This window comes from Anomaloglossus baeobatrachus, chromosome 6 (genome assembly GCF_048569485.1).
Source record: "Anomaloglossus baeobatrachus isolate aAnoBae1 chromosome 6, aAnoBae1.hap1, whole genome shotgun sequence".
NCBI lineage: Eukaryota > Metazoa > Chordata > Amphibia > Anura > Aromobatidae > Anomaloglossus > Anomaloglossus baeobatrachus.
This window is the reverse complement of record NC_134358.1, coordinates 377,094,245-377,121,405: the sequence shown is the minus strand read 5'-3', so window position 1 is coordinate 377,121,405 and position 27,161 is coordinate 377,094,245. Positions and strand designations below refer to the sequence as shown.

The following is a 27,161-nucleotide window of genomic DNA, read 5'->3' as shown; positions in this document are numbered from 1 at the left end:
CTCGAGCTGTGATGAGCTCAGAGGAAGTCGAGAGTGGTGGCTCCTGGAGGAACTGTCTAGGTTGCAGATGGTGGTCTGGGCCTAGAGGAGTTGGATCCCTGGTCGCAGGGGATTGTGGCCAGGTCGGGCCTGGACCTGTCGAGGAGGACATCTGGCAGACTAGCATTGTCACCGGTCTGGGACCAAAGGCACGACGGGGTACACGGACCCTGGGTCGGGGGGTAGCTTCGGGCAACCCGACAATTCACCTGAGGAAAACGGAGCCTTTATGATCTGTTCCCACCCGCTCCAGAATTGGTGCATTAGCGCAACGAGGGGGATAGGACTATCCAAACTAAAACGGTCCCGAAAATCCCATGCGTGAGCCCTGAGAGCAAGCTCCCACTCTTAGCCATAGTGGGGAGCGAGGCCCGACCAGTTCCATACTACTGGGCCACCAAGTTGAAGTTAAACATAGTGCCAGGAGGCAGGTCACAGATCACCAGGCAACACTATAGGTGACGGGACCCGGACGAGCTCCTCTCAGCGGCAGCGGTACCCAGAGACTTGGTTTACCCGGTTGTCAGCATCTGCTTATGAACTGAGTGAATACGAGAGTGACCCCTGCACCCCACGGCACCTCTCACTGAGTCCCAGGGCATTCCCCTACCCGTGGAGGGCTACGACACCTTGCTGCTCCACTTCATCACCCCGGGTACTCCCAACGGCAGCGGGGGTACTCCCCAAATTACCATACACCACGGGTGGCATCACGAACTATACATCAACTTGCCTGTAAATACCCCCCTTTCATTTGAGTGACCGCACGACCCCAGGGGCTGGAGACCTTCGAGCCACAGCGAACCCGGATCCGAGCAGCTCGGCTGCTTCCACGGGGGTGGCACAAAAGCTTGCATCAAAGACAGGAACAAGGCTGATGACGTAATACATCATCGTTGTGAAGGGGTTTAATGTACAGACTAAAACCACATTACTAATTGCTAATAAAGGGGACAGTTGAAGAAAAGTGGGCTACTGCTCCTTTAAGTTGTAGGCAGTTTAATATGAGTATTCCGTCGTTACATATGTCTCCACAACTTTACCCTAAGAATTATCGACATCTTGATGAAGCTTGAGCCATCTTAATGAAACTGGTATTGTTACCATCAAGAGTCTACTTAACACTTTGTACACGGAACAAACCTGACATAAACTGTGGCTATAATGTTTGCAAACTGTAGTTTAAAATAGATTCAATTTATGCTCTATAACTATAAAGGTTACCTGAGAATAAAGCCAATCTACCAGCCAGGGGTGGACACTGACACTGGAGGGCCCCTGTGCGTAAATGTGCTTGGGGGCCCCATCGTATGCATACCAAACCTACAAAAGTAATAATATACATACATAGTTACAGATGGAACAATTGTTAACTTGATGGATTCTCAGACATTTAGGCTGATATACTGTGGATCTATATGTGAAGTAACCAGAGGCATAGCTGGGGGTTCTGCTGGGGGAGAGGGCAAAAAATCTGAGTTGACCCCCTAAGCCATGGTAACAACTAGGGCATACCTACCAACCGTCTCGGATTCAGTGGAACTGTCCCGATTTGAGTGCACTCTCCCACAGTCCCGCTGCTCACAGCTCTCTGTCCCGGCTCCTCCCCTCAGTGCAGTGAATACATTAACTCAGTTCAGTGCATAAATAAAATTCTTATCTGCTCTGCCCTACCAGGACTCAAACTCATGAACCCATTGTCCTTAAGCAGCAGTGCTACCATACCAGGATACCATAGGAGGATTTGGTAATCTTGACCTGTATTACAGGCTGAGAAGCCAGAAGCAGATTATTCCGTTTCATAGAGAGATATATAAAACAAGAAAAAAAAAAAAAAGAAATGTACCAGTACAAGAGGATCACCCAAAACAGATACATTTTATTACAGATACAAAAATTGCAAAAAATACAAAAAATGATGTGGATGGAAGCCCCCTGTGCCCCACTTTCTGTATGTGGACTACTTAGGCATATATCTGTAGGTGCAGTATGATTGCTTTGTATTTTTTCTTATGTTTTAGGGGTTAATATGTCTCTAATACTATCTGCTTTTCCATGTGTTATAACATGAACCCTTTGGCATTTTAAAGGTCATTTCTCAGATCTGTGGGTTTCATGGTGGTGCCAAGAGTGATGTCTGACCCCTTGATATCATCCTGGGTCAATATATGGAGTGCATAGATTTGTATAATGATCTTCATAGCCTTTTGGCTTCCATCCACATGGTTATATGCACTGTCACCTTTTATATCTGCAAGGGGGGTTGCTGTGTATATGCCTCCCTCAAACTGCACCATATCATAAGTGCAGTTTGAGGGAGGCATGTTACTTACTAGCCTAATAATTTGGCTTTTTAAGTGTTTTTAATGGTATAGCTTTGTCAGTGTGCTCATTATTTTTTGTATTTTTTGCAATTTTTGTATCTGTAATACAATTTATCTGTTTTGGGTCATCCCCTTGTCCTGCCACATTTCTTTTTTTTTTGTTTGCATACTTGTCGTTTATTTGTGCCTAGGGTAATCCTCTTGGGGTATAGTGCCCTCCATTAATTTGTGTTCATAGAGTGAAATATGCTGTATCTCTGTGTAGCTGAAGGAAAAAGTCAGATTCTTTTGTTCCCATAAAACTACTATAAAGAAATGAGGAAAAAATACAAACATTAATATAAAAAATGTTCCTTATTTTGGATTCAAGCCAGCAACTTTCAAACATGTTCCAGTAGCCCTAGCTGTCCTAGCTGTTAAGCCACAAGGAATGATGATGTCAGTGAGAGGATTTTATATAGAAAAGTGTCTCCACAGCAGATTACACAGGACATGGAGATCCATTGTACAGAGCAGCATCTCTATGTCTAGTGTTCTAGAAGGAGAAGAAAAGAGATTTCTTTTTTCTTCTAATAAAATTTCTAAAACTAATAAAAACAATTAGAACAATGTAATTATTATTGTCCTTTTTTATAAAGTAATAAACATCACAAATCAGCAAATAACATGGACCTATTTGGTGTCTCTGTAAATGTAACGACCTGAACAACACGGCGATCAGATTATTTTATGGGGATCGATAAATGGTGAAAAACATGACGTGATTGATTACTACTCTCTATTAAACCCATAAAAAATGTAATAAATGTGTATCGCTGAGGCCGTGTTCACACGTAGCGTAAATGCTGTGTTTGTTCTTCAAAAGTTTGGAGGTATGACTATGGTGGTGCACCCTAATCGTGGGTACAGGTGAACCTCAGCAGTCAGCAGATGACTGGGCTGTTATTGGAAATCAATCTCTATACAAAGGCCAACACCGATATTACTGCTATATATTGATCTCATAATGGTAGACACCAGTCCTGCAGAATATATAATAGATTACAGTGCAGTTATAAATAGTGACTCACAGTTGACGTTCTTTCTGATAACTCGCTCGCTTTTCAATTCTTTTCCATCTCGCCAAGAAAGACATGACATTTCTTCCAGCCACGAATCGTCTGTAGAGATTACAACAAAGACACATTTGACTTCTCACATTTCCAACACCGTCCCCATCTATTCCCGACCTGCACAAACTCCTCATCCTGCTGATATCCCAAAACTGAGCCACTGCTGCCATATCTGTCCCTATTAGTGCACCTGCTGGTGGTACAAAAACAGCACTCCTCTTACTGTCCCCACATAATAATGCCACCACTGTGCCCCTTACATAATAAAATGCCTCCTTTGTGCCCTTTAGATGGCAAAATTGCCCCTTAGAAAATATTAATGCCTTGGGCATTGGACTTGGACTTTTCTCCTAGAAAGTGCTAATGCCCCTGTCGCGGGCGGCGGGGCGCTGCGCTCGGGTCCGGCGCTGCTGCTGCTCGGTGGCTCAGATCCGGGGACTCGAGCGGCGCTCCTCGCCCGTGAGTGAAAAGGGGGTGGTTGGTTTGGGGATTTAGTCCGTGACGCCACCCATGGGTTGTGGTGAAGGTGGACACCACCGCTGCTGGTGACGGCGATCCCGGGAGGAGCGATGGTAGGGAGCAGCTGGGATGTTGTTTTCCCCCTCCGTGGGTAGGGGTCGGTGGTCCCGGGGCCCGGTGGTGTGACGGGAAGGCAGGGCTGGTGAGGTGCAGGGTTGCACGGACAGCGCGATGCGGTGCCGGATGGCACGGGTGTACTCACTCAGCAAAAGATGCACAAAGTCTCCGGTAAACCAAACGGCTGGATGGACGGGTCCCGCAGCCGGCTGCTGTGTCCCTCCCCGGACAGACGATGGCGGCTGTCTTTCCCTGCACCTTTGTGTACTGACTTGACTACGATGGGTTCCCAACGGCAGTCCACTCCACGGTGTATGGATGCCGGAGGAGCCCGTTTTGCCCGCAGGCGCTGGCCCTTGGGTCTCTAGTCATTGGCGGTGGCTGTATACCCTCACGGTGCGGACGGTTGCCTTCTAACAGGTCTTTGGTTGTTAGGAAACCCCTGGGATTCCTGTCACACTCGGATTTGACTGTTGACGGCGACTCCAAGCCTAGTCGGGGTCCGACGGCCCTGCCTGTGTGTGCTAGCTTCACTTTGCTCCCCGGTCGGTACCGGCGGGCCACCGCCCGACCCCAGTCCTACGGTTCCGCGTTGATCCACCACTCCTGCAGACGGCCACCACCGTCTGCCAACCTTGCTGTCAGAGTGTCTGGGTTTGTGGCCCAGGCACTAAGTGTTCACTCCTTTCACTTTCACCTCCAAGACTAAACTGTCACTTTTCCCGCCTCCAGGCCTGTGAACTCCTCGGTGGGTGGGGCCAACTGCCTGGCTCCGCCCCACCTGGTGTGGACATCAGACCCTGGAGGGAGGCAACAAGGATTTTGTGTTTGGCTAATGTAACTGCCTAGGGTGGTGGGGGTGTGTGTGTGTGTTACCTGTGACGACCTGGCTAGTCCAGGGCGCCACACCCCCTGTGCAGCTTTGACAGCCACAATACCCTGAGTGCCCCTCTAACAATAATACTACTTAAGTGTTCACTTAAAATTAAATAATGTCCCCTGAATCCCTCATGTACAGCTTCTCTATACACATTATGATGCCCTTACACCTCCCCTATACATAGTGTGATGGACCCACAGCTCCCCTAAAACAATGGTCCACACACTGGATAATAGCCACCACAGTAGCCAACACACTGTTTAATGGTCTCCACAATAACCCCCTCATTTTATTATGACCTCGATAGTAGCCCCAAAGCTGTATAATAAGCTCCAAAGTAGTCCCCACAGTTTATGACAGTCCCCATGCCATGTAATGACCCCTACATTAGTTCCCACACTGTATAATGACCCCGCATTCACCCCCACACTGTATAAGGGCCCCTTACACCAGTGGCATTACTAGAGTCTGATCAACCCTGCATGTTGGTCAGATGTATGGGTCATTGTAGCATTCTAAATCCTATAAAAATGTGCAAGTTGACCCCCCCACCCTCTTCATTATGGAGTAATGTCCCTTATCCTTGGCCCCTTTCTGATATATATGTCCCCCATCCTGGTATATCTGTCCCCATCCTGGTATATCTGTCCCCATCCTAGTACATATGTCTCCCATCCTGGTAAATCTGCCTTCATGCTGGTATATATGTCCCCTATCCTTGTATATATGTTCCCATCCTAGTAAATATATGTTTTCCATCCTGGTATATCTGTTCTCCATCCTGGTATATATATGTCCCCCGTTCTGGTATATATGTCCTCCATCCTGGCAGCATTCTGGTATATATGTCCCCCATTCTGGTATATATGTCTCCCATCCTGGTATATATGTCCCCCATTCTGGTTTATATGCCTCACATCTGGGCCCCATTTTGGTATATATGGTACATATGTACCCCATCCTGGTATATGTGACCCCCATCCTGGTATATATGTCTCCCATCCTGACCCCATCCTGGTATATATGTCCGCCATCTTGGTATATAGGTCTCCAATCCTGGCTTTATCCTGGTATATATGTCCCCATCCTGGTTTATATGTCTCCAATCTTGGCCCCATCCTGGTTTATATGTCTCCCATCCTGGATGGATATACCAGGAAGGAGCCAAGGATGGGGGACATATATATGTTTCTCATTCTGAGCCCCTTCCAGGTATATATGCCCCCCATCCTGGGCTCCTTCCTGGAATACATGTCCCCATCCGGTTCTCCTTCCTGGTATATTTGTCCCCCATCCTGGTCCCTTCCTGATATATGTCTCCCATCTTGACCCCATCCTGGTATATATGTCCCCCATCCTGGTATATAGGTCTCCGATCCTGGCATCATCCTGGTATACATGTCCCCCATCCTGGTTTATATGTCTCCCATTTTAGCCCCATCCTGTTTTATATGTCTCCCATCCTGGTATATATGTCTATCATTCTGGGCCCCTTCCAGGTATATATGTCCCCCATCTTGGGCTCCTTTCTTGAATATATGTCCTCATCCTGTGCTTCTTCCTGGTATATATGTCGCCCATCTTGGTCCCTTCCTGGCATATATGTCTTCCATCCTGACCCAACCCTGGTATATACAGTATGTCCCCCTTTCTGGTATATAGGTCTCTGATCCTGGCCTCATGAAGAAAAATAAGTACCAGGCACTCCAATTAATGTGAAAAAAGAATACATTTTATTGCAACTTCAAGCAGTTCAACGTTTCGGTCACTGATTGGACCTTCTTCAAAAACCTGTCTTATGATGGTTGAAAAGCGAACAAGTTTGCTTTTCAACCATCATAAGACAGGTTCTTGAAGAAGGTCCAATCAGTGACCGAATTTTGAACTGCTTGAAGTTACAATAAAATGTATTCTTTTTTCACATCAATTGGAGTGCCTGGTGCTTATTTTTCTTCATATGGACTTGGACCCTACCTGAGCACCCATACCCTCACAGAAGTACCGTGACAATCTCTTATTCTGATCCTGACCTCATCCTGGTATATATGTCCCCCATCCTGGCCACATCCTGGTAAATATGTCCCCCATCCTGGCAAATATGTCTCCCATCTTTGCCCCAGCTATGTATTTATGTCTCACATCCTGGTATATATGTCCACCATCCTGGGCCCTTTCCTGGTATACAGTGCCTACAAGTAGTATTCAACCCCCTGCAGATTTAGCAGGTTTACACATTCGGAATTAACTTGGCATTGTGACATTTGGACTGTAGATCAGCCTGGAAGTGTGAAATGCACTGCAGCAAAAAAGAATGTTATTTCTTTTTTTATTTTTTTTTTTAAATTGTGAAAAGTTTATTCAGAGGGTCATTTATTATTCAACCCCTCAAACCACAAGAATTCTGTTTGGTTCCCCTAAAGTATTAAGAAGTATTTCAGGCACAAAGAACAATGAGCTTCACATGTTTGGATTAATTATCTCTTTTTCCAGCCTTTTCTGACTAATTAAGACCCTCCCCAAACTTGTGAACAGCACTCATACTTGGTCAACATGGGAAAGACAAAGGAGCATTACAAGGCCATCAGAGACAAGATCGTGGAGGGTCAAAAGGCTGGCAAGGGGTACAAAACCCTTTCCAAGGAGTTGGGCCTACCTGTCTCCACTGTTGGGAGCATCATCCGGAAGTGGAAGGCTTATGGAACTACTGTTAGCTTTCCACGGCCTGGACAGCCTTTGAAAGTTTCCACCCGTGCCGAGGCCAGGCTTGTCCGAAGAGTCAAGGCTAACCCAAGGACAACAAGGAAGGAGCTCCGGGAAGATCTCATGGCAGTGCGGACATTGGTTTCAGTCAATACCATAAGTAACGTACTCCACCGCAATGGTCTCCGTTCCAGACGAGCCCGTAAGGTACCTTTACTTTCTAAGCGTCATGTCAAGGCTCGTCTACAGTTTGCTCATGATCACTTGGAGGACTCTGAGACACACTGGTTCAAGGTTCTCTGGTCTGATGAGACCAAGATCGAGATCTTTGGTGCCAACCACACACGTGACATTTGGAGACTGGATGGCACTGTATACGACCCCAAGAATACCATCCCTACAGTCAAGCATGGTGGTGGCAGCATCATGCTGTGGGGCTGTTTCTCAGCCAAGGGGCCTGGCCATCTGGTCCGCATCCATGGGAAGATGGATAGCACGGCCTACCTGGAGATTTTGGCCAAGAACCTCCGCTCCTCCATCAAGGATCTTAAGATGGGTCGTCATTTCATCTTCCAACAAGACAACGACCCAAATCACACAGCCAAGAAAACCTAGGCCTGGTTCAAGAGGGAAAAAATCAAGGTGTTGCAGTGGCCTAGTCAGTCTCCTGACCTTAACCCAATTGAAAACTTGTGGAAGGAGCTCAAGATTAATGTCCACATGAGACACCCAAAGAACAGAGATAACTTGGAGAAGATCTGCATGGAGGAGTAGGCCAAGATAACTCCAGAGACCTGTGCCGGCCTGATCAGGTCTTATAAAAGACAATTATTAGCTGTAATTGCAAACAAGGGTTATTCCACAAAATATTAAACCTAGGGGTTGAATAATAATTGACCCACACTTTTATGTTGAAAATGTATTAAAATTTAACTGAGCAACAGAACTTGTTGGTTTGTAAGATTTATGCATCTGTTAAATCCTGCTCTTGTTTGAAGTTTGCAGGCTCTAACTTATTTGCATCTTATCAAACCTGCTAAATCTGCAGGGGGTTGAATACTACTTGTAGGCACTGTAGATATATTAAGTGGTCTCATCGGAAAACTCTTATGGTGACTCTGTCAGCCTAACTAATAATATATATATATATAAAATGTTATATACAGTATATATACAGTGGAAACCAGAAGTTTACATACACCACCTCATGCTTCTAGAGACACGCATCCCATTAATTAAGTGGACTTTCCTCACTACAGAACTACCAAATATGTAGACTTCACATGTGGTTAAGGCACACTGTGGGATTGCAAAAAAGAGGGGGATTGGATTTTGGAGTGCTGATTTTGCTGGATTTCTTTTTTTTTGGGAGGGGGAGCCATAACATTTTTCCATAGCCTTTGTGCTACCAGTAACATGGAAGCCCCCTATATTTATGATAACAGATGATGGACCTGAGTAGGGACTTGTGTTTTTTGTGCATTGAGTTGAATTCTATTGGTGGTAACTTGGACAGCAGAACATTTTGGATCAATCCACATTTATCCTGTGCTCTATTCAACTATGTCCACATTTATATTGAGCTCTATTCAAATTGTCTCTCCAGTAAAGGAGACAAACTCTAGCACAGCGCCACCTATTGGAAGTAGCGATCCTAAAAGTCACAAGTGGATTTTTAACAATCCTTTGCAATATGACTCAGGATATATAAGCCAGATCAGAATCCCAATTTGCAGACACGGTGTTTCGGGGTGCTTGCCCCTCGTCAGTGCAAAGTATGGGGGTGTCGGATCTGGGTCATGAGAAAGCTATGTGGGGACCACGGGGGGAACACTATTCTCCTTAAGGAGACTTTGCAAGCCAGTCTGGCTGCCAAGTAAGGGGACTTATAGCTGCCACGCCCCTCTAAGAAATATTCAAATTGTCTCTCCAGTAAAGGAGACAAACTCTAGCACAGCGCCACCTATTGGAAGTAGCGATCCTAAAAGTCACAAGTGGATTTTTAACAATCCTTTGCAATATGACTCAGGATATATAAGCCAGATCAGAATCCCAATTTGCAGACACGGTGTTTCGGGCCTATTCAGCCTGTTTCGGGCCTATTGAGCCTATTGAGCTCTATGCACCTTAGTAATCTTTGGGAAGCAGAATAAACAAATCAACAGCAGATGAAGAATTGGCTTTATTGTTATTTCTTACGCCATTCAACTAGTGGTATAAGTAATTAAGCTACTTTTATCCTCCGGTCAGTATGATTACAGAGATACCAGATTTAAAATGTTTTGTTTTTTTTTTGTTTGGGCTACTATCACACTAAACTATGCTTTTTTTTAAATAAAAAAGCTAGAATTTTGCTATCTACGAACTAGTGTTTGCTCTATCAGAAATGTTTTAAGTCCTGCCTAAATATCCTCCATTACACCTTCTGCTGTTGTGAATTATACTTTGTAAAATAGAGTTTTCTCTTTACGATTGGTTTTGTTGGTTATTACCGCCTTTTTCTATCCTTTTTTTGACACATTGACCCTGTGGTATTTGATTGTAAATTGTTTATACACTGTGATTACCTTTGGGTTATCATGGAGGGTGAGATATCTTTATTTTATTGTGATAACCTACAGACTGTAAGGGTGTGCCACCCCCGTGCCAGCAGCCTGCCGCTGCTCGGGTCCGGACCTTCCGGTGGGTGGCTCGAGTGTCTCCAGACCCGGGGGACCCCGCAGACACTCCGAACGAAAAGGGTCGGGGGGTGGTGGACGTATATGTATGGGCTGGGCCGTACTAGGTTTGTGACACCACCCACGGTATGTGGTGATATTGGACACCAATGCTGCAGTTACGAGGCACCTGGGGGAGATGTTGTGCAGCAAGTTGTTAACCCCTCCGTAGGCAGAGATAGTGGCCCCGGGACCCATTGGGGTTGGTGGTGCAGGGAGATGGGCGACCACAGGGTACTGGTGTACTCACTATTAAGAAAACACACGAGTCTCTGGTAAACCAAGGTGATGGTGGTCGGTGCCCGCAGCCGGCTGCGTTCTGGTTCCCCCACCCGGCTGATGGTCTCTGTCTTTCTCCTGCACCTTTTTTAGAATGGTGGACTGCCTGTGCTTGCAACTTCAGAAGTCCGCACCCGGCTGGATGTTGCCAAAGGAGTCCTTGCCCGCAGACGCTGGCCCGTGGGATCTCTGAGCCCTGGCGGTGGCCTGTTATCCCACTCGGAGAGCTGTTGCCTTCAATCAGGACTTTGGGTAGGAAAGGACCTCTAGTCCTGGCCGCAATCAGTTAATTAACCAGTTCCAGTCGCTTCTGGACCTAGCTTCAGGGTCTGAGTACCCCCCTGTGTGCTCCGGTTTCCGAGTCGGGTACCTGGGTCGGTACCAGCGGGCTACAACCCTGTCCTGGTCCACCTTGGTTCCACTGAGCAGTCTTCCCGGCCCCTGCAGACGGAGACCGCCGTCTGCCTCCTAGCCAAAGGCACCAGGGCTCCTACCCTGGTACCTGTCAGTTTTCCTTCAGGCCTCAGACACAGGCCTGACCTCCACTCTCCTTGAACTCTACAACTCATCTCACTTTTCCCCGCCCGGGCTGTCTAAAACTCCTAGGTGGGCGTCTTCCAACCGCCTGGTTCCGCCCCCTGGTGTGTCTATCAAGCCCTAAGGGGGTGACTAGGGTTTTAAGGTTGGCTGATGTCACCTGTGAGGGACGGGTGTTGTGTTGGCCCTATTTGTGACTACCTGGCCTGGCCAGGGCGTCACATGATTAATAGGCTCTTATACAATTTTTGCTTTGTTAATAACTAGAGATGAGCGAATCGGTCGCAGTTCGGCTCGAGCTTGGTTCGTCGAACGGAAATCTAGTTCGAGTTCGGTTCGGCGAACCGGTTCAGCGAACCACTCGAACCCATAGGAAACAATGGGAGGCAATCACAAACACATAAAAACACCTAGAAAACACCCTCAAAGGTGCCCAAAAGGTGACAAACAACTCACAACACAACACAAACACATGGGAAAGTGACAATGACATATACTCATGCGAAAACAAAAGAGCAGGACAAGGAAAAAGAGGAGGAGACACAGATATGAGTATATGCAAGGGAACATCGATGCCATTACTGTGAAACTTGAGCCCTGCTCATTTTAGGCTTCCAATCTGGATAAATTGCCTAAGGTCACCACGTACGCCTTGGGGATCTTGTCGTGTCCCGCAGCCAGCGTTCTCTCGGAACCTGTCCTCAGTACTACTGGGGGTGTGCTGACAGATAAGCACATGCGTCTGTCCACTGACAATGTGGACATACTAACGTTCACCAAGATGAGGAAGTCATGGCTCTCAGAGGACTTTTCTTCCCCTGTGTCATCCAGGGGAGGCTAAAAGGCACGTGTATTTTTGAGAGTGCTTCATGCAAAGCATCTTTTTCATCTTGAAAATGGGGGTCAACTGATGCTTGTCAAGTGGGGTGTGTGTGGCCCAATTAGTGGAAACGAGGGAGACTGTGGTTGCAGTCCATTCGCTGTGTTTTACATGCTTTTCGAAGGGCATGACATGCCTAAGAGGTTGAGTTTCAGCATCTGCAACTTGTTGGCTACAGAAAGGCTGCCTTTACACTCTTTTGAGACCAAGGATATTCGAGACCTTATGCCCATTGCAGTGCTCCAAGAGCCGATGGCCATTCGCCACTCCTTCTCCGAGAACGGCGTGACCGCGCTACCACAGCAGGTCGCACACAACATCACCGATTCCTTGAGAAACTCTGTGTGTGACAGGGTGCATTTCACCACAGATACTTGGACCAGTAAGCATGGACAGGGGAGTTACATGTTGCTGACTGGGCACTGGGTAACTATGGTAAGAGATGGAGAAGGGTCTGCTGTACAAGTCTTTCTGTCCCCACGAGTTGTGTGTCAATCCTTTCTCTGTATGTACAAGTTCCTCCACTGCTTCTGCCTCCTCAACCTCGTGTGGGTCATCCACCTCGGCCCAAACCATGTGTGGTCAGGCCACCCTTCCTTGTAACTGCGCCCATGGAATCCCACACACCTCCTTACTATGCTGGCAGCAGAGCTCAACAGCATGATGCGGTCGACTCTTTACTTCAAAATGTCTGGGAAATGTGAGTCACACCGCTGAGGAGTTGTGGACAGTAAGCCCTGGAGAGTGAGACCGAGTTCCATCAATGGTTGTCTCCACTCAACCAGCAGCCAGGGAAGGCCGGGTGCAACAATGATGCAAACCAGTCTGCGGCCCTTTTCAGGGCAATGTAAAATGTAATAATATACAGAAGAAAACACGGGTATATGCCGCGCTTAAAAACCACTGAGGTAGAAATAATGGGAAATTTCTCTTTTATTTACAGCATTCCTACGCGTTTCAGAGACAAAAGACCGTCTCCTTCTTCAGGGAAAAAAGAAATCATACAGACAATCAAAAGCTGGTATCTTATAAAGGATCCATACTGCCACGTTGACAGCTATGACGTCAACCGCCCCTCAGGATTGCAGGGTGATGACTCATCAGCACGTGGAGACAATAGACACATGGAGGAAAAAGAAAAAAATATATATATATAAAATTTCCATATCATTACTCATTCATGATTTATCTCAGAAGGATATTTATAATAAAAATTGTAAAAAAAGAGAGAGATTTTTTTGTGTTTTAAAAAAAGAGAGTTCAAAATGAGACTTCAAAATGTCTGGGAAATGTGAGTCACACCGCTGAGGAGTTGTGGACAGTAAGCTCTGGAGAGTGAGACCGAGTTCCATCAATGGTTGTCTCCACTCAACCAGCAGCCAGGGAAGGCCGGGTGCAACAATGATGCAAACCAGTCTGCGGCCCTTCTTCAGGGCAATGTGACACACGTGCCTTGTATGGCTCACGTGTTGAACCTGGTTGTCCAGCAATTTTTAAACCACTATCCCGGCCTACATGGCCTTCTGCAGAGGGCACGGTGTAACGCCTGCCTGGATCGACACACTCAGACGGGCTGTAAAGGATAGGCTAGAGGGAAGCCACTCACCAAGCTGGACCCCCAGAACCCTGAAACCCTTTAACCCCTAGACAGTGATTTGGAATTACACAGGGCTCAAGTTGATCAATACCTTTGGAAGGCTGCAGTTCCAGAGAATAGTAGTCAGGCAGGGTCAAAACATTAATTGAGGAAAAGGAACAGAATGGGACGGCCAGGACTTAATCAGAAAACAAGCAGAGGTGAACTGCGGATCGGCCAATGAGGTACATAAACAGCAAGCAGGAAAAGTAGTCAGGTAACAAGCACACAAAATCATAAAACTGAACTGGGGGTAACAGTAACCAGAGGTTCATAGCTTTGTCTGGCAGTGGTCTGCAGAGAGGATGGGCCTAAAAAGGTTTTGGTGTATTCCCATTGGTTGTAGCTGAATGATGGTACTTCATCCGTGAGATACCCACCACTTACATTCAGCCTGTGGTTCTGCATCTGCCAAGGTAACGCAGCCCAGTGGGTGAGCATAACCTGTGTCCACCTGCGCCGCTGGCATCGACTCCTTTCCCATCATCAGCACTATGCACGAAAGGAACACGTTGTCACCTGGCGATCGGAGTACAAATTGATTGAGCGGTCTCCGGTGGTGACTTAACAGCCGTGTGCGGCAATGATGCAAACCTGGCTGCGAGCCTTCGTCAGGGCAATGTGACACACGTGCCTTGTATGGCTCATGTGTTGAATCTGATTCTCCAGCAATTTTTAAAACACCATCCCGGTCTACATGGCCTTGTGCAGCGGGCACGCTCGCTATGTGCTCACTTCCATCGTTCGCACCCAGCAGCTCAACAACTTTAATCGCTACAGAAAGACTTTAGGTCTGGCGGTTACACGCCTGAAATGCGATGTGCCAACATGCAGGAATTTGAATCTGCACATGTTGCAGCGTCTGTGGCAGCACCGCCGAGCCCTGTTGAAATACGTTCTGACGTATACCCTGGGCTAACTTGATCCAGAGGTGGTGCAGACCACGCTGCTGGAGTGGTGTCAGATCAAGGACCTATGCACCCTTCTACACAGTTTACAAATGTCGACGAAGATGTTTAGCACTGGCGATGCCATTCTCAGCGTGACAATTCTGGTCATCTACATGATGGAGCACACTGTAAGCATTATTCGGAGTCAGGTGTTGGGACAAGAGGAAGGGGAGGAAGTACAGGAGGAGTCATATGCGGAAGGGATAACAAGATCTCCAAGGTCCAGACGGACAGCGGCACCTAGGGGGCAGTCATGGGACGGTGGGGGAGAGGGATTAACAAGGGCGCATAGAATCAGCAAAACTGTTGAGGAAGGTGCAGGAGCCCATGAAGAAATGGAGGATGAACTAGCGATGGGCATGGAAGATTCAGCAGATGAGTGAGAGCTTGCTCACATTTTGGTTGTGCGAGGTTGGGGGGAGAGGACAGAGGAAGGAGGCACGATTTTCAACTCTCCGCCACCAACAAAGCAAGGACTTGGTCCTCCTGGATGCACAAGACACATGAGCACCTTCTTGCTGGACTACCTACAACATGACCTTCGGATTGTACAAATTCGAAGTAATGCTGACTACTGGGTTGCCACACTGTTAGATCCCCGGTACAACACAAAATTTTGCAAAATAATTCCGGCCATAGAAAGGGACGCACGTATGCAGGAGTAGCAGCAGAAGGTGGTACGCAATCTTAGATTTGCTTTTCCACTAAACACCTGTGCTGCACAGAGTGAATCTCAACGCTTTGTCATGGATAGGAGGAAATGGTCTTTTAGTTGTCCAGATCTGAGGGACCGAGGGCTGGATGCTGTGCTGAGATGGCGTTGAGTACGGTGTCCCCACAGAGTTGCACTTTTGGTCATATACAAAATGAGTTGAAAAAGGACAGATGCTGGTGGAAAGGGGAACAGGTGTGTTGGAAAGGGGAGAAAAGTTTGTGTCCATGGGTTTGGTGATTAAGCAACAGTAACATTTGCTGAAGAAACAACATCTGTTATGGTTGGGACTGGCAGATTTGGATAAGGTGGTATATACTATGTTAACGCTATATAAAAAAAATTAATAAAAGAAAGAGAAAGGTATATATCCCCATCGCCAGTCGGTGTCCACCGTGCTCCCAGATGGAAAAGGAGAGGCTGGCAACTGGAAGGTTACGTGGAGGATACAGAGCTGAGTGGCTATGAAACGAATAGTAGCCTGAACTGAGTTAGACGCCACTTGGATCTTGAGACTGGGAGCCCTGTTAGCTTCACAAGGTCCACACGCCCACCCAGCCCAGGAACTCCCTGTTAACAACACAGGGGACATTGGGTACACTGTCCGTGTGCATTGTAGCCACACCTGTGGACAGCAGGCGCATCAGCAGCAGCAGGCCTGTTAATGCCACTGGGCTGCACTAGCAGGACTGGTAGGACAGAAGCTGGTCTTAACCGTTCTGCGTTACCAACTGTGGTGGCGGCCTGCATCGACGCCCTATCCCTGCCTACCTCTGGCCTAAAGCCGCAATGGGTTCAACACTTGGAGGTGTGCATTTTCGGAGCATAACAGAAGACTGCGCACCTCCTTGTCGGCTCAAGCCCCTTTTATAACCTGGGTCCGCCCCAAACCAGGGTGGACCACAATGCACCTCCTGGACACAAAGCAGAGTGACATGTCATGAGTGGCATAACTAGCGTCCTATTCGGTACCGCCACTTCAATAATGACCTTATGGCTGCCACGACCCAAACACCTCACCAGTCATCGTCTGACCAACAATAATGAGGTGACAAGTCATAGGGACGGGCCTCTGCAAGCCAGTTGGGAGTGGCCTGGCCACATCGTCAGGACACCTGATGCCCTGTGGTCTATATGGGCCCCCCATATAAGGGACAGGGCCAAAGAGTTCATTACCGGACCTAGTCTCTGATGCAGTAAGTGCCTGAGCATGCTCAGTAGCTTGAAATGCAGTCTCCGAAAAAAGACTATCCGCTTCAGCATGCTGTCTAGGCACAACACAGGACTTAGACCCGGCACGGAGTGCAAGTACCTGTGCAAAGAGGCTTTTCGCACTAAGTGGGAAGCCCCACAGGTGTTGTGTCGGTGTGTTACCGTCAGGGACTCCACGTGGAGGAACAGTCTGGTCACAGGTAGGTTGCTTCTTTATATGTAGTTTCGTGACACCACTCTCGGGATTGCGGTCAGTGGGGACCGCCACTGCAGTGTAAGGGGACACCTGGGGCTGATGTTGGGTGCAGTTAGTTGTAGTGGCCTCCCGAGAGTGAGGCAAGCCACAGGGCCCTGTGTAAGTGTGTGGAACCACAGGTCGCAGAATGACTCAGGCACAGTCCAAATGAAGAAAGAAAAATTCAGCTCACCCGTATATGTATCCGCTCAGTTCAGATGGGATGCAGGATGTCCACCGGACAGGCAGGTCCGTAGAGGCAATAGCAAGGACGGGACTCAGCACCAATTCTAGGATAGGAAAAATAGAAGTTCAACGAAAAATATATAAAAGTGTAGAAACTTTATTCAACGATTAAAAATCCAAGAAAAACATCATCGGTTCCATGAAAACATCAAATGTAGGTAAGTCCTTAATCATAAGCATAAAAATATACAGTGGAACCAAACATATGAAGCTTACCATGGAGAATGAAGGGCTGACAAAAGGTGGGTGTAGTCCGAGGAAAATGCAAATGAGAACATGATGAAATGTAACCCTTGCATAGAAGGTAAATACCTGTTTGGATGTGGAAGAAGAGTAAAAGGAAAAAAAAAATGGAAAAATAAAGAAAAAGTGAGAATAAAAATATATAAATAAGGATGTATGTGAATAAGAAGTATTTATGTGCATGAGGTATGTTCGCATGGGACCCATATGGGAGGCTGTGCAGAAAAGCACTGGAAACAAAAAAAGCAGCAAGAATCAAAAAGTACAAGGTGAGAACAAGCACCTAAGCAGTAAAATGAAAAAGTAAAATAAAATTAGAATTGTATATATAGAAACATGAGGAAAAGGAGTGATAATAAGTCACTAAGCTGCCTGTTGTTATATCATCCCAAAATAAAGGGAAAATATGAATTTTATGTTTTTATTATTTTTTTAATTATTCATTATCACTATTTCTTAAATGTGGTTGTATATAAACTAATATTATTTGTTATTGACTCAAACAGGACGTATTATATGAGCGTCCAAAAATATATATTTATTTATTTGTGTAATTGACGAATAAGGATAATGATTCCATAATATATCAAGATGTATTTTATGTTAGATTCTAGTGTATCATGAAAACTGAAAAAGATTAAATTCTATGGAAAGGTAATGGGCTGTTCACATAGGTGCCTTATATTTGGGATTAGGGGAAACATTTCTGAGCAATCCCATGCATGAACAGATCAACGTGTGTGGCAAGGAATACTCCTAGAATCTAATTGCAATGTGCGGTAAGAACGATCAGGGAAAAGACAGGATCTTATAGGAGCTCAACCGTCTTTCTATGAAATGAGTTGCATCTGAAAGTGGGCTAAGGATTGGGACAAAGATTAAATGATCCTATGTGCGCGAGGGTGTATGTTAAATGTAGAGGCAATGAGATCATAGTTTATAAATGGGGAAAAAAAGAAAAAAAATAAGAGACACAATGAAATGTTATCAAAGGTCAGCTTCCTATTCACAAGGTGCGTTATATATGGAAGCATAGGAGCATAGGAGAAAGGGAAGACATGCACATGATTATATTATATATTCAGACAAATATTAAATAGTGAGAAAAAAAACAAAAACAAAACACACATGATCCATTGAGTGGTGTATCACACTGCATCGCATATAAGAAAAAAAATGACAAAAAATAAAGGGGGGGCGGGGGGAAAGCAATGAACTAATAAATACAGAACACTGCTATAAGTATGGAATGATATATAAAGAAAATATAAAATATTTTTATCTTTTTGGTTGAAATATTTATTTAATATTTATAGATTTGTATTTTATGGGATTTTAATTTGATTTATTATCACTCCATAATCAGAGATAAAACGTATATGATGAATGAAATATGCATTATTTGTTATATGTAATATTGGTAGTTAATTTTGAAAATACCTATATGGAGAAAATTACAACAAAAAATAAAAATAAAAATATATTTGCAATGTGGTATGAAGACAAATCAGTGGAACACGTGTGATACAAAAATATATTTTCATTGTTGATCCCTTCATGTTCGTTCTATAATACGTAACGAAGGTCAGAACGATAATTTAGTCCCATTGGGAATCTACTGTCCATCTTAAGGATCCATTTTGCTTCGGTTTGGAGCAAAAGTCGAAACCAATCTCCAACGTATAGGTTTACATACATATTCAATTCCTGTAATGCTTAGAGTAGAAAAATCCCCTTGATGCATGTCCAAAAAATGTTTTGTTAAACCGGAAACGGAGCGTTTGTTTTTATTTGTACCAGTAGTGGGATCAAGATATGATGCTACATTAGTATGCTCGGAGATTCTTCTCTTGAGGGGTCTCGAAGTACAACCAATGTAATCTTTAGTACAAGTGTTACAGGTAGCCTTGTAAATAACATGTGCTGTGGAGCAATTGATAAAAGTTGAAATTTTATAGGTTTTGTTAGCACCGTAGGTAATTATTTGGGTCTTCTTCATATGCTTGCAAAGGCCACAGCGTGGAATGCCGCATTTGTATGAGCCCTTAGTATTTAACCAGGTGTCGGAATCAGTATCTGAGGAAGCAAAAAATGAGGAAGGAGATATTAAATTTCCAATCGTTCGGGCCTTTTTAGCAACCACATTTACTCATTTGGATAGTATGTTAGCCAGATCAGAGTCCTGATACAGGAGAGGAAGATATTGAAGGAAAATTTCTTTAATTTTAGGGAAGTCTCTGCTGTAACGAGTTGAAAAAGTGTTGCGATTAGAAAAAGTTCTTGATGATGTTTTTGATTGGTCCCTATCCTGTAGCAGATTATCACGAGATCTTTGGTCAGCAAGATTGTTAGCTCTATTAAGAATCTAATTAAGAAATTAAGGAAATCACATACTGTAAGAATGTACTCCTTTGTGACCTCGTCCAAGTTGGATTATTTAGTCAGATGGTAAGAGAGGGCATTAAGTGCATCCGCATGAGGTATAGATGAATACAAAGCTTCCACGTCACTTGTGACCCAAAAATAGTTATGTTTCCACTATAAATCAGGAAGACCTTCTAAAAGATGCTTGATATCCTTAATGTAACCGGTTTAGTTTTTTACCATGGGTTGGATCATATTGTCCAGCCAGTCAGACAAGCGGCTGGAAAGCAAGTCTGTACTGGCCACAATAGGGCGCATGGGTGGAGGGAAGCGAACTTTGTGGACCTTTGGCAGTCCATGGAAAACCGGACAAATAGGAAAGTCATTAACGAGGTACTCAGTAGTACGTTTATCCAATATGCCGATGTGAAAGCCTTTGTTAACAATACCCTATAGTTTGTCCAGAAAAACACTTGTAGGGTCCACATTGAGTGGTCTGTATGTAGTAACATCATTTAGCATGCATAAAATTTGCTTTTCGTATAGTGTTTTATCAAGGACAACCACGGAACCACCTTTATCCGCGGCCTTGATGGTAAGATAGGGGTTGTTGGAAAGGCTTTGGAGGGCACGTTTCTCCACTGTAGAAAGATTGTCTTTGAGAGAGGACTCAGACAAAAGGGCTTTCTTAATTTCAATTTCCATAGTGTCCTGATATATATCCATAGCAGGCACACGTGATGAAATGGGGTAGAAGTCCTTATATTTTGAATGGATGAGGATCTAGTGTGGTATTATGAGACTCATCCAAATCAATCAAAGTTCTTGTAGAAATCTGTTCTTTCAAATTCATGTGTAGAGGGATAGGAATGTCAGATATAATTATTTGGGTATCTTCCTCTTTTTTAGAAAGGATGAAATGTTTCTCGATGGTAAGATTATGAATGAATTTGTTGATATCTCTGATGGTCTGAAATAAGTCAGCTCTATATGCAGGAGCAAAACTGAGGCCTTTCTGTAAAACCTTGCATTGGTTGTGATCAAGAGTACAAGCTGATAAATTAATGACAGAAAATCCTTTTTCACAATCATCTTTCAGTATCTGTAATATTGTCTCCTCTTGGAGCGTCGGGGAAGACTTTTTCCTATATTTATTATGCTTTCTCCCTCCCTTGTGCCAGGGACGTTTTTTGACTTCCTAGTAGATTCGATGGTATCTCCGTAGTGCCTATTAGAGTCAATAGAGCTGGAACTGCCCCCTGTTGTATCAAGATCAGTGGATGAAAAAACAACTGATTTATCTTTGAAGGACATGTCATTGGGATTTTTCAAGATGGATTTCCTGGTAGTGTGCCAGGTATAAATTTGATTGGTATTATAATCATGAGTGTCTCGTTTGTATTTCCGCTGTTTATATTGCGTGATGTTGTCTTCAATCTTTTTGATGTTGGTCAAAAATTTCTCATTAAGTTTCTGAAAATCAGTTGCATCATAGTTGTCATTGAGGTAGGATTGTATTTCCTTGATCTGAACATCGAGGGTTTTAATTTTCTTTTCCTCTTCTCTAATAATGAGGTTCATAAGTTCAATCGAGCAAGTTGTAAGAATTCGATTCCATTCAGTATGAAAATCCTCATTAAAAATAAAAGTGGGAATTTTCCTGATCCTTAAGCCTCGTGGCACCATATTCTTTTCCACATATTTCTTTAGAGTGGCTGAATCCCACCATGTTCTGAGTCTCTGCGAAAAAAATTTTTCTAAGGTAGATCTACCTTACCATGAATTTTTTATCCTTTGAGAATGAAGAAAGACAAAAGAGATTGGATTCCATTTTCCTTGACAACACCGAGATACAACAAGACTATGCTTCCTCCTCTCATGCTAATAAAACATACACTTTTTGGGACTTAGAAATTTTTTTTTGCAGAGACTCAGAACATGGTGGGATTCAGCCACTCTAAAGAAATATGTGGAAAAGAATATGGTGCCACGAGGCTTAAGGATCAGGAAAATTCCCACTTTTATTTTTAATGAGGATTTTCATACTGAATGGAATCGAATTCTTACAACCTGCTCGATTAAACTTATGAACCTCATTATTAGAGAAGAGGAAAAGAAAATTAAAACCCTCGATGTTCAGATCAAAGAAATACAATCCTACCTCAATGACAACTATGATGCAACTGATTTTCAGAAACTTAATGAGAAATTTTTGACCAACATCATAAAGATTGAAGACAACATCACGCAATATAAACAGCGGAAATACAAACGAGACACTCATGATTATAATACCAATCAAATTTATACCTGGCACACTACCAGGAAATCCATCTTGAAAAATCACAATGACATGTCCTTAAAAGATAAATCAGTTGTTTTTTCATCCACTGATCTTGATACAACAGGGGGCAGTTCCAGCTCTATTGACTCTAATAGGCACTACGGAGATACCATCGACTCTACTAGGAAGTCAAAAAACGTCCCTGGCACAGGGGAGGGAGAAAGCATAATAAATATAGGAAAAAGACTTCCCCGATGCTCCAAGAGGAGACAACATTACAGATACTGAAAGATGATTGTGAAAAAGGATTTTCTGTCATTCATTTATCAGCCTGTACTCTTGATCACAACCAATGCAAGGTTTTACAGAAAGGCCTCAGTTTTGCTCCTGCATATAGAGCTGACTTATTCAGACCATCAGAGATATCAACAAATTAATTCGTAATCTTACCATCAAGAAACATTTCATCCTTTCTGAAAAAGAGGAAGATACCCAAATAATTATATCTGACATTCCTATCCCTCTACACATGAATTTGAAAGAACAGATTTCTACAAGAACTTTGATTGATTTGGATGAGTCTCATAATACCACACTAGATCCTCATCCGTTCAAAATATGTAATAAGGACTTCTACCCCATTTCATCACGTGTGCCTGCTATGGATATATATCAGGACACTATGGAAATTGAAATTAAGAAAGCCCTTTTGTCTGAGTCCTCTCTCAAAGACAATCTTTCTACAGTGGAGAAACGTGCCCTCCAAAGCCTTTCCAACAACCCCTATATTACCATCAAGGCCGCGGATAAAGGTGGTTCCGTGGTTGTCCTTGATAAAACACTATACGAAAAGCAAATTTTATGCATGCTAAAGGATGTTACTACATACAGACCACTCAATGTGGACCCTACAAGTGTTTTTCTGGACAAACTACGGGGTATTGTTAACAAAGGCTTTGACATCAGCATATTGGATAAACGTACTACTGAGTACCTCGTTAATGACTTTCCTATTTGTCCGGTTTTCATGGACTGCCAAAGGTCCACAAAGGTCGCTTCCCTCCACCCATGCGCCCTATTGTGGCCAGTACAGACTCGCTTTCCAGCCGCTTGTCTGACTGGCTGGACAATATGATCCAACCCATGGTAAAAAACTCAACCGGTTACATTAAGGATACCAAGCATCTTTTACAATGTCTTCCTGATTTACAGTGGAAACATAACTATTTTTGGGTGACAAGTGACGTGGAAGCTTTGTATTCATGTATACCTCATGTGGATGCGCTTAATGCCCTCTCTTACCATCTGACTAAACAATCCAACTTGGACGAGGTCACAAAGGAGTACATTCTTACAGTATGTGATTTCCTAATGAAGCACAACTTCTTTCGATTTGACCAACAGTTTTACATACAAATAAAGGGCTGCCCCATGGGGGCTAGCTTTTCTTGTGCTCTTGCCAACCTCTATATGGTCACTTGGGAGGAATCTCGTATACATGTTCTTGATAACCCCTTCCTGAGTCATATAATCTGATATGCCAGATACATAGATGATCTGGTGATGATCTGGCAGCTCGATGAAAATACCCCACAAAAAGAACTCCTTGAAGATTTTCGTTATTATATTAACAATAATACCATGAATTTAAAGTTTACTGTGGAGGGATTTCAGAACTCCGCTCCCTTTCTTGACATATGGCTGTCTGGGGATCCACACTCAGGTTTGATTGGAAATTTAATATCTCCTTCCTCATTTTTTGCTTCCTCCAGATACTGACTCCGGCACCTGGTTAAATACTAAGGGCTCATACAAATGCAGCATTCCACGCTGTGGCCTTTGCAAGCATATGAAGAAGACCCAAATAATTACCTACGGTGCTAACAAAACCTATAAAATTTCAACTTTTATCAATTGCTCCACAGCACATGTTATTTACAAGGCTACCTGTAACACTTCTACTAAAGATTACATTGGTTGTACTTCGAGACCCCTCAAGAGAAGAATCTCCGAGCATACTAATGTAGCATCATATCTTGATCCCACTACTGGTACAAATAAAAACAAACGCTCCGTTTCCGGTTTAACAAAACATTTTTTGGACATGCATCAAGGGGATTTTTCTACTCTAAGCATTACAGGAATTGAATATGTATGTAAACCTATACGTGGTGAAGATTGGTTTCGACTTTTGCTCCAAACCGAAGCAAAATGGATCCTTAAGATGGACAGTAGATTCCCAATGGGACTAAATTATCGTTCTGACCTTCGTTACGTATTATAGAACGAACATGAAGGGATCAACAGTGAAAATATATTTTTGTATCACACGTGTTCCACTGATTTGTCTTCATACCACATTGCAAATATATTTTTATTTTTAATTTTTGTTGGAATTTTCTCCATATAGGTATTTTCAGAATTAACTACCAATATTACATATAACAAATAATGCATATTTCATTCATCATATACGTTTTATCTCTGATTATGGAGTGATAATAAATCAAATTAAAATCCCATAAAATACAAATCTATAAATATTAAATAAATATTTCAACCAAAAAGATAAAAATATTTTATATTTTCTTTATATATCATTCCATACATATAGCAGTGTTCTGTATTTGAATAAAGAGAGAGAGGGCGCTCCTGTGTGGGATCTTAATGTACCGAGGTATGTACAATGTGAAAGTGCACACTCACCTGATAGTGTTGTGGTATTGAAGGGGGATCGCAAGTTCACCGCTCCTTGTCAGCAGGGATCCCGTCCTCCTGACTCCGCAGGACTCTGCTCACACGATCGGGGTTTCCACGTGCAGTGTGCAGCCGCCGGACCGGCGTCTGATAGCAGCGCCTCCTCCGGGTCGGACGGTCCCGTGATCACAGATGCAGTGATTCCCCAGCCCCTGGTGTTAGATTTAAACGGATAGTACGATCCTGGTTCTGGCTGCAGCAGCCCCGTGAGCTCCCATAGGGAGATAATGATGCAGAGAAAAAAAAAAATGCACGGTTTCGCTGCGCTGCTCGGAAAGGTAGTGATGAAGTTATTTGGGATGTAGATTTATTAATTATTTACATGCCATGTGGCATGTAAATAATTAATAAATCTACATCCCAAATAACCTCATCACTACCTTTCTGAGCAGCGCAGCGAAACCGTTCCTTTTTGTTTTTTTCCCTGCAGTGTTCTGTATTTATTAGTTCATTGCTTTCCCCCCCGCCCCCTCTTCTTTTTTTTTTTTTTTTTTTTGTCATATTTTTTTCTTATATGCGATGCGGTGTGATACACCACTCAATGGATCATGTGTGTTTTGTTTTTGTTTTTTGTCTCACTATTTGATATTTGTCTGAATATATAATATAATCATGTGCATGTCTTCCCTTATATAGATATATATCTCCTATGCTTCCATATATAACGCACCTTGTGAATAGGAAGCTGACCTTTGATAACATTTCATTGTCTCCTTTTTTTTTTTTCATTTATAAACTGTGATCTCATTGCCTATACATTTTAACATACACCCTCGCGCACATAGGATCATTTAATCTCTGTCCCAATCCTTAGCCCACTTTCAGATGCAACTCATTTCATAGAAAGATGGTTGAGCTCCTATAAGATCCTGTCTTTTCCCTGATCGTTCTTACCACACATTGCAATTAGATTCTAGGAGTATTCCAGAAAGCCACGGACCCACTTGGGGGGAGGGGCGACATGACCAAGGGGGAGGTAGGGAGTGATGGGTTAATAGGGACAGTGGTATATGCCTAATATGGCTTTGGGGGATGGTTTTAGCCGGGGAGGAAGAGGAGGAGCAGGGAAAGGGTTAGCTGGGAGAGGAAGGAGTTACCTCCTCTTCTGTTTCCGGACGCCGAACGATCTGCACGTGCACCTCCATGGCAGATCTTCAGGAGCTCCAGCGTCTGATTCAGGCAGCGGTCGCAGCGCACGGGCCCCTGGCAGTGCAGACCCACATCAGGGCTGCCGGGGTTAACCCGTCGGCGCTTGCCCCTCGTCCCCCCAGCAGCGGCGGGCGCCAGTCGCGGCCCCCCCGCAGGTATTCCCCGGGCGCGGGGGGGGGCGAGGAGGAGATGTAAGAGCCCCTCCAGGGACCCTCCGCAGAGTGCAGCGCAGCAGCAGCGTCTGGCTGCTGCAGAGGCCGGCGGGAGGAATCTTCGTTCCAGCCGCGGCGGTCGGGAGGTGGGAGTGGCCAGCACGGGGCCTGCTTCCGGTCCCGGCCTCCGGGCTGGAGTTACTGAGACTGCAGCGGCTCCAGGCCGGGAGCGCGCTCGGCGCAGGAGAGAGGCCAGCAGATCCCCCTGCAGTCGGCGGGGGGACCGCGGGGCTGCACGTGGCGGTAGGTCCGGCGCCGGGGGGGGGTCTGCGGTGCCTGACCCCGGTGCGGCTGAGAGAAGGAGTGACGGCGGGAGCCCTGCGGCAACCGCCGGGTCACTCAGTACCGCTGTGCAGCCCCCGGATGTGGCAGTCTCCCGTGGGAGCGGGAGGACTCGGCGGATGGAGGCCTGCAATAGCCCAGGAGGGCCAGAGGCGACGACGGCTGAGATCCGGAGCCGGGCGTCTGGTCGTCCGCGCCCAGAGGCCCCTTGCAGTCGGCAGGGGGGCGGGCGCAAGAGGTCGAGGCCCGGGGTGCCGGCGCGGGGGACAGGACGGTCTCCTGGGTTGTCACCCCGGGGCAAGAGATGGAGCGGGGATGACTCTGCCCACGCGGCGGCCCTGTCTGGCGGCCGTGGTGGGGGGGGTGCTGCGGCGGCGCCCCCCGGATGTCGGATGGAAGATGAGGCCAGCGGCGAGGAGGGGGAAGAGGCTTTCGGTTCGGAGGAGTCGGATGGACGACAGACGGAGGACAGCGAGGCGGCGGTCTCGGGAGACGCCGAGCGGCGGTCGGGTGAGACGGCCGCGGAGGCGGCAGGGGCTGCGCTGGCGGGGGGCTTCGGGGGGGGGGCGGCTGCGGCTACGGCAGCGCCCGCTGGTTTCGCAGTGTGGAGTCAATTGTTGGGGCTGTTGCAGGGGCTGGCGGCGGCTTCGGGAGCGGGGGGGGAGGGGGCCCAGGCGCCGGTGGCGGCGTGGGTGGGTGCAGCCGGTTTAGGGGCCTCGGCGGCGACGGGGGGTGACGGAGCGGGTGCGAGTAGAGGGGGGGGCGAAGGGGGGAGTGAGACGGGGGGGGGAAAGGAGAAGGAAAAGGAGAAGGAAAAGGAGAAGGAAAAGGAGAA

General features: G+C 45.5%; 1 protein-coding gene and 1 long non-coding RNA gene across 4 annotated transcripts in view; one reads left to right on the top strand and one right to left on the bottom strand.

The window, feature by feature from the left end:
• LOC142243281 (uncharacterized) overlaps positions 1-24,892 on the bottom strand; it is a 91,600-nt gene extending 66,708 nt beyond the window's left edge. Inside the window, exons 1-4 of the long non-coding RNA XR_012724348.1 lie at positions 24,633-24,892; positions 16,983-17,079; positions 3,434-3,523; positions 1,264-1,362 (exon numbers count right to left, since the gene is read on the bottom strand). This is a non-coding gene — a long non-coding RNA (uncharacterized LOC142243281). The remainder of the gene's footprint in view (positions 1-1,263; positions 1,363-3,433; positions 3,524-16,982; positions 17,080-24,632) is intronic.
• DDC (dopa decarboxylase) overlaps positions 1-27,161 on the top strand; it is a 516,742-nt gene that overhangs the window by 76,147 nt on the left and 413,434 nt on the right. The gene's annotated exons all lie outside the window — the stretch shown is intronic.